The sequence below is a fragment of the Tamandua tetradactyla genome, chromosome 7 (assembly GCF_023851605.1).
Source record: "Tamandua tetradactyla isolate mTamTet1 chromosome 7, mTamTet1.pri, whole genome shotgun sequence".
Lineage (NCBI taxonomy): Eukaryota > Metazoa > Chordata > Mammalia > Pilosa > Myrmecophagidae > Tamandua > Tamandua tetradactyla.
In genome coordinates, this window is record NC_135333.1 from 171,738,596 (window position 1) to 171,747,073 (window position 8,478).

An 8,478-nucleotide genomic window follows, 5' to 3' on the forward strand; every position below is an offset into this window, starting at 1 on the left:
GGACACCACCCCAGAGAAGCCGGACACGAGGAGAGAAAGCTAGCGGGTGTCACCATGTGCCTCCCCCGCTGGGAGAGGAACCTCAAAACCGTCTGCTGAGTCCAGCTCAGCACAGGGTGAGACAGAACGGAAGGCCACACAGAGCGTAAGAAACAGGAGTGCTGGGAGTAGTTGAGGATGGCACAGGGGTTCATGGTCTCGAGGACTAAGACCCTCGACCCTGAGTTCCTAATCGGATTTATTGAGGGGCTGCAAAACCGGAGGTGCCTTCCATGATTAAGTTGTTCTTCACCCGAATTGCCACATCAGCATTCATCTCAGGCATGAGTACAAATTTCAGAATGTTCCCTTCTGCAGACAGTCATGCACTCGCCAGGACAGCGTTCTGCCCTAGCGGGACCGGTGTTCCGAGCTCGGCTCCCTTATCTGCGTCTTGGGAACATTCTGACTTCGGCCATTCTCCCGCAGTCGCTGGCCTGCTTGATCATGGACGCCTTTATTTGGACATTTTCATGGCCAGAACTGTAAACTTGCAACTTACTATCCCCTTTTTAAATCCATTCCATTTCTGGTACAACATTCCAGCAGCTTTTTCAAGCTAAAACAGTCATTACATTTGTCATGGAGCAAGCGATAACTGGAACACTCGCTTGTGCGAAGAACCACGTCTTAAAAGTCTCCTCTTATAGTGGTTCTTTGTTTCTCCTTACATGTCCTGTAGTTTCTGCTTAATATTTTTCATAGTGCCCTTCATGTACTTTTTCCTTACTGAATCCTGAGGCTCTAAATTGTAAATTTCTTCCAGATAGATTTGTGACCTTTAGGCAGGCATTAAGGGGCATTACTGACCAGGGATACTTTTCAAGGGTCCAGGTTTAATGTCGAAATCTCAGCAATACTTGCTTTCTTGTTTGTTTATTGCTTGCTGTCCTTATTTCAGTTTGTATGTTTCCCCTCACAGAGTTCTCTTACCTTTTGCAAGCTCAGAAATGCATTTGGAAGTATGTGATTCCTCAGAGTCTGCACAAAATGTTCAATCTATTTGTGTGACATACAAGGGCCTTTAGCCTTGTACATTATTTAACTCATCTTTTCTCCTCTCTATTCCCAGCTTCTTACGGTTTCTCTAATCATGCCCAAGTATTTCATGCGACTGGGCCTTTGCACAGCACAACGCTGTGGAGTCTCGTTCGACCCTCCTTTCCTTGTCTTCCACTTTGTTTTTCTGCAGCAATTCTTTACTCGCTTCACTGTCTCAAAATATTCTGTTTGGCAAAGAGAACTTACTATTCTCCTTCACTTTGACCATGCTGGAAAACAGTAATTCTAAACCAAGCAGATTTAGACTTTAGAATTCAATTGATCACTCTTTACCCTCATATAAAACCATTTCTGTATGTTTATACCCTTTGATGGTTTTCATACACAGGATTAATTTAATTATCATCATAACCCACAGGATAGGAATTGGTGTAGACCTACTTTATAATTTAAGAAACTGTGCATCAAAGAGGGCAAATACTTACTCAAGACCACAAAGCCACATAGCAGAGCTGAAGTAGAACCCTGGACTTTTCGCTTCATTGCTCTCCCACCCCACTCACCTGTCACTGTCCTGTCCTACTTTATTACCCTTGAGATAAACCACATCTTCACCCATGAATAGTGATCTCTAAATAGTGTTTGGGCCTTTCAATACTAAATAAAATATTTTGTAAAGCATTGACTATAGACATAAAAGCCCTGTTAAAAAGTGTTGCTTTCAATGTAAATTTCAAAATGAATTAATAAAGGAAAGCACCACCTTTACATTTGAGAATGCAAGTAAAAGGTATGAAACAATAAACTCAGAGATCGTGCAGGCCAGACAAATGAAAAGAGAACCGAGCCCATCCTCTATATAGCAAAACTCAAACTTCCATCCAAGTTTTCAGGAAATTCTGATTCTTTGGGTCTGGCATCAGGACAGAAATGCACCCTCAGAAGATTCTGATACAGGTGGTCAGTGGGCCATAGAGACATAATTAATTAAAATATTCTGAAGTTAAGTATTGCGGCCTGTATTTGCCTAACCATTCTATCCTTCGCCGCCTCATGCTTACTAACAGAACCTTGGCTCTCTTGCAGCTAGAGTTGGCCATGTGACCTAGATTGACGGCTAATGCTGGCAATATGACCCAGCAGCAGTCACACGTGACATTTCTGAAAAAGCTTTTTGAATTGGACAGGCTCCACTGGCAACCTCTTTTTGACCTTTCCCCTTCTTCCTGTCTGGAGCATAGATGTGTTGCTTGTGACATGGAGGACAAAGGCCACACACTTAATATATGAGAGCAAGAAGAGAGAAGAACCTGGTTCCTTAAGTTGTGGTACCGGCCCTGGATTGCCTATTCCTACTGTTTGTTACCTGAAAAAAAAATTCCATATTTGTTTAAGCCACTGTTTATTTGAGATGAAGCCAGATATAATCCTGAGTGATGTAGTAGTACATAAAATTGGGTTTTTTTTACCCAGTTTGCATTAGCTAGGGTAAATTATTTCTGCAACAGATGAACCCAAGCATGCATGATAATTCAAAAGAAAAAGGTCACTTACTTCTCCTGTCACAGAATTGGGCAAGTGAGCAGGTGCTCAGGGCCGCCTCCATCCATGCAGTCATTCAGAGACTCAGGCTAATGGAAACTCTGCCATCTTCGCCATGTAGCTTTCAAGGTTGCCCTGGAGATGGCCTCCATCCAAGCCAGCTAGAAGGAGGAAGAAGCATGGAAGAGCATCAGGGAGCAGATATTTATGGGTTAGGCCTGGAAGTAGCACACATCATTTCCACTCACATCCCGTTGACTTGAACTCAGACACATGGCCACATCTAACAGCAATGAAAGGTAGGAAATGTCTAGTCCAGGGCCCAGGGATGGGAAATGAGGCTTTAGAGGAGTAGCTAGCAGAATCTGCTTCCTACCCCTTTCCAAAAAAGAATTTTAGAAGTAAAACATCATTCCAGGAGAATCACATAAAAAATGGTCTAAAATAGGAAATGTTAACGCCCAATATGAAATGAAAATAGGTTCTGCCACTTATTAACTGTGAGATCTTGGCCAAATTACTTGAATTCTCTCTGCCTCGGTTTTTTTCTTCACTAGCAGTGGTCATAATAGTATTTATTGCATAGTATTTTGGATTAAGTGAAATGATTCTTCAAAACTCTTAGTAGGCACTCAGCATACAGCAAGTACTCAATAAACAGAGAGTATCAATAGTAATAAAACTCTCATGGGTACTCGTTGCGTTGCTGGTTTACTATTTCCTGAATATCAACCATATGAATGCCTGCTAGTTCTAGAATATTTACTAGCATAAAAAAAATTGAAATTTTAGTCTGAAGAATTAGAATTAATATTTTGTTAACAGACGTGGATTTTGAATGGAAACTGTAACAGTGCTTTCACATATAATAATTATTTAGAATATATGATGTGTCACAGGGTGTTTCTCAGTCTTTAAGGAGCTATTGCTCAAGAAAGCTCTAAGAAGCCAGCAGCCATGTAAACCAGAGGAAACCCCTGCGCGATCTGTTGTGGAAGAGCCCTGTGGGAGGCACTATTCTCACACTGCCCGGGGCTTGAGACCAGTCTCCACCGGTGTCCTGTCCAATCCTACCTGCAAGTAGCAAATTATGTTGACTTTACTAAAGGTTTGGCAGGGTGACGCTTTGCACATCACGTGGAAAAACTGCTGAGACGTCCCCTTTAATCAGCGCTTCCCTCCCAGTGCCCCACAGGAGAGGCTCAGAGGAGCGACCGGCCTCTCCTGTCCTCTCTCTTACTTGCCCAGCTTCCCCACTCCACCGTTCCTCTCAGTTTCCTCCTTTCCATTACCATGCATCTTCCCCCTTGAGTCTGTCACTTCCTTAGGGAAACGACCCTGTGTCGCATTCCCACCCAAAACCCACTCATCAAAACAAGTAGCCTCCCAAGAGGATAGGAAAAGAGACAAGGTCATTCTTCTGCGCTCACATCTAAAAGGAATCAAGGCATAATCTGGCATAATCTGTAAGGCTAATCTTCTAGGAAGAAGTCTCAAGCAGCCTTGTCATCCACGCCTTATGTTCCCCATCCGTTCATTGAGCATTTATCTCTACCCTGATTCCTGCCCTCGTCCTCTGGTCTGTCTGTCCCTTGGTCCTCATCTAAAATGACCTGCCTCTGCACGCCATTCAAGGCCTCCCAGCTCCTGTGGCCACACCTGAAGCTGCTGCACCTTCACCCTCTCTCCTTGGAACACTCTGCTATGGAACCACTACCCCTACCTCTACAGCTCGCTTAGTCATCCGTTCCCGCTCTGTTTGCCAGTCTCATCAGGGCTTCCAATCCTTGGACCTTTTTAGTTTCCCTCTATCCCTTGCCCCCTCCTGTCTTAGATTCAAAGTCCATCATTTCAGTCAGTCAGTGTCTTATCACAGCGCCCATCCTTTCACTGCATTTGTCTGGCAAAATCATATTTCTGAAAAGATGAAATAAAATAAACCATCTTCCCCTGTGCCTGCTCCTGCTCCTGTCCTCTGGGGAAAATTAAGAATGGGGCAAATCTGTAAGACTTTGAATTTACGATTCCCGGCAGCACTTGGGCCATCAACATGGCCCCATGGTTCCCGTTTCCCCCAGTCAGCACTTCTTCCCACTGCCACTGTCAGCCCTTCTCAACTCTCAGCCCGCTACCGCCCTCCCGACTCCCTCATCACGCTCGGCGTTGGACCCTTTTCCTATTGTTTTGAGAAAATAGTACAGACTGAAACCCTCAAAACTTCTGCCATCAAATCTACAACCTACCTGCCTCTGTGCCCATCCTTTCCTCCTGTGGACTAGGAGAGAGTTCCTTCCTTCTATGTTCTGGGTTCTAAGGCCTTTTGACTTCCAGGAACATTGCAATACCTGTTATTTCTCTTTCTCCTATATCTTTAGCCTCTCTTCCTCTGCTCCGTCCCTCCCATTAACATTTATAAGTCCTCAAATCTCTTAAAACTTAAACAAAAACAAAAACAAAACTTGAGCCTTATTTCCAACCGAGCTATAGCCCCCTTATCTCCTCCCCTTTAGCAAAGTTCTTCAAAAAACTGTCTATGCTTTTTGCCTCAATTTCCATACCTTCTGTGGCTTCTTTAACTGACTTAAACCAACTTTGGCCTCCAGCACTCTACCAAAATGGTTCTTGCACTGAGGCCACCACTGGCATCTATGTTACTAAATCAATATTTTCCTAATTCATCCCACTTGATTCTCACGCTGTCTACCACTTTTTCTTTTTCTTTCTCCCTTCTTGCTTCCCTTTGGCTTCCATGACTATACATTCTCCTTTTATCTTCTTATCATTCTGGCAATGTCTCAGTATCTGTATTAGTCAGGGTTCTCTAGAGAAACAGAATCAACAGGAGAGATCTGTAAATAGGAGATGTATAAAGGTGTCTCAGGCAACCGTGGGTATGGAAGAGTCCAAAATCCGCAGGGCAGGCTGTAGAGCTGGTAGCTCCGATGAAGGATCTGGACGAATTCCACAGGAGAGGCTCTCTGGCTGGAGAATCAGTGAGTCTCTCTTCTTCCTTAAAATCCTTCAGTGATTAGACTATTTTGTTTGCGGGAGACCAGGCCTTAGTTGATCACAGGTACAATCAGCCACAGCTGCAATCAGCTGAGGGATGATTTCATACACCAGCCTTCCAGTTTATCAACCAGCCGCGAAGTCTCCTTGCAGTAATGGTCAGGCCTGTTAGACCAGACAGCTGGGCATCATCCCTCGGCCAAGCTGACCCCAGAACCCACCATCAACAGCATCCTTCCTAGCTCTTCCTTCTTCAACAGAACCTGTTAGAGTTCACCAGGACTTGGGTTTACTCCATTCTCCTCTCTATTTATATTCTTTTTCCAAATGCTTTCATATATGCACATGGCGTCAATTTCCATTTGCATCAGAGTTCCTCAAAATATGGTTAATGAAACAGCCTGTGTCAGGATTACAGAGAAGGGAGGAAATGTTAAAATGCAGATGCCTTAGCTCTCTCCCAGGCCTACCGAGTAAACCCTGTAGGTTGAAACTGAGAATGTGCATTTTAAATAAGTTCTCCAGGTTATTCCCGTCCCTGCCCCTGCCCCTGCCTCTGCCCCTGCCCCTGCCCTGAGCCCCAGCCTCTGCCCCAGCCTCTTCCCCTGCCCCAGCCCCTGCCCTGAGACCCTGTCCCTGCCCCTGCCCCTGCCCTGAGCCCGTGTCCCGGCGCCCTTGCCCCTTGGCCCTGCCCCTGTCCCTGTCCCTGCCCCTGCACCTGCCCCGAGCCCCTGTCCCTGCCCCTGCCCCATGGCCCTGACCCTGCCCCGCGGCCCTGTCCCCTCGGCCCTGCCCCCGGCCTTGCTGGTGAGGCTGAGCGCCTCTAGGAGCAGGGCGCAGGGGAAAGCTGGGGTGTAAGAGCTCAGGGCCGTTCCAGGGCCTGGAGATCCGGGACCGCAGCGGGGGCCGCTCGCCCAGTGATGCGATTCGATGTTGCCGCCTGGTCCCTCGTTCTGCAGGCATCGTGGATGGCAACCCGAGACGCCGGCGGTGCGGGGTGCGTGCGTGTCCATTCGCTGCTCCAGGCCGCGGTCCCCTTCCCGCGTCCTTCCCACCTCCCTGTGGCTCCCGGGGTGCTGCCGCAGGAAAATTTTGACAACGGAACGTTCAGAGTGCCCAGGATAATCCAAAATGACTCACTATGAAAAATCAGGAAACTCTTGTTAATGTTAGTTCAAAGTAACCTCACATTTACTTAGATTGAGGAAAGAGGTAGTCGGGCCAATTGGATATTTGTAGAATTAACACATAAACCGTCCATAGGTTGGTCTTTAAAAGGTTATATTTGCCACTAAACGTATGCAAAACACAATTTAATAGCTGACCTTTATTAAGTGCTTACTGTGTACCAGGCTGTGTCAAGAGCTATCTAAGAATATCTTCATCAGATGCAACTGTCGGTATTAGTCACGTCTTAGAGATCAGGGCAGCTGAGTATTTATGTCGGACATATGGGGGTAAGGGACAGAGCTGAGCAGGAAATCTGGCCCTAACGTCCAGCCCTCATCCTCAGCCCTGCTGCCTGCTGCCTCTCTACAGCCAGAATTCTGCCTTGGCCCTTTCTTTTCCTACAGCACTTTATAGCCCACATACTTCTGGCAGCTCAGGTTCCTAATGAAAAATTTGCTCCTGAATTGTGGTTTTCCTTTCAGTAATGTGTCATTTCCTCTGTCTGCTTTCCAGATTTTTTTAAATGTTTCTCTCAGTTTGATTATTAGAACTTAGGGCATGGGTTCCTTTGGATTTTGTGTTTTGGGGTTCACTGAGTGTTTTGAATTTGTGGGTTTATGTCTTGTGCTAATTTTGAGAGGTTTTCACCCGTACATCTTCAAATACTTTTTATGCACACACTCTTTTTTCCTCTCTGCTTTTGGGATTCCAGTGGCCTAAATGTTAGACATTTTGCTACTGTCTCACAGGGCCCTGAGGCTCTCTTTATTTTTTAAAATTTTTTTTCCTCTGTTCAAATTTCTGTTCTTCTGCCTGCACATTTACTGTCTCTTTCCTCTGTCCTCTTCATGCTGCTATGGAGCCCATCCAGTGAGATTTTTATTTTGGTTATTGTAGTTTTCAAATATAAACTGCCCATTTGATTTTTTATATCATCCATCTTTCCTGGGACCTTATACCTCTTCATTCATTTTTGAGGTGTGTGCCCTTCCAGATAAGCGCATCATCTATGTTATCTCCACATTGGTATCTATTGATTGTCTTTGACTGTGTGAGTTGAGATTTTCCTGATTTTTCATGGTGAGTAATTTTGGATTGTTATCCTGGGCACTTTGAATGCTACGTTGTGAAAATCTGGGTCTTCTTTAAGTCCTATATAGAGTGTCCACATTTTTGTTTTAGCAAACAGTCAACTTGATTTAGGCCACAAGTTCCAACCAGCCTTCGTGGGTTGTGGTTTCAGTGTCAGTTCCGTTTTCAGAGGCTTTGCAGAACTGTCTGCCTCTGTCCCGCCAGCATGCCACCCACTGCCCATTCTGGGGTCTGGTGGGGGGCTGCCTTGCAGCTCAGGCTCTCAGTTCTGGCTTAGTCATTTGAACTTTGTGCTCCTCTCAGTGTGGGCTTCTGGGATCCCTGACCCAGATAACTTTGAGCAGTTCTTCTGATTTCTGGATTCAATTCTCATCTCTACAGTGAGGATTGTGAATGTACCTTATCATCCAATAGGGTGCTAAAAGGCATGAGCAAAAGAAAATATGTTGATTGGCTCTGAGAAACTGAGCTAAATGTTAGACATTATACTTGTCCATATTCCTTGGCCTTTCCCCCTTCCTCCGTCTTTGAAGGAAGTCAACAAAATGTGTCGTTCTGAGTGTTTTTACTCTCTTTCTGATTTGCTTTCAATTACAGTATCTCATTTGACAGTCATGGGGTCGA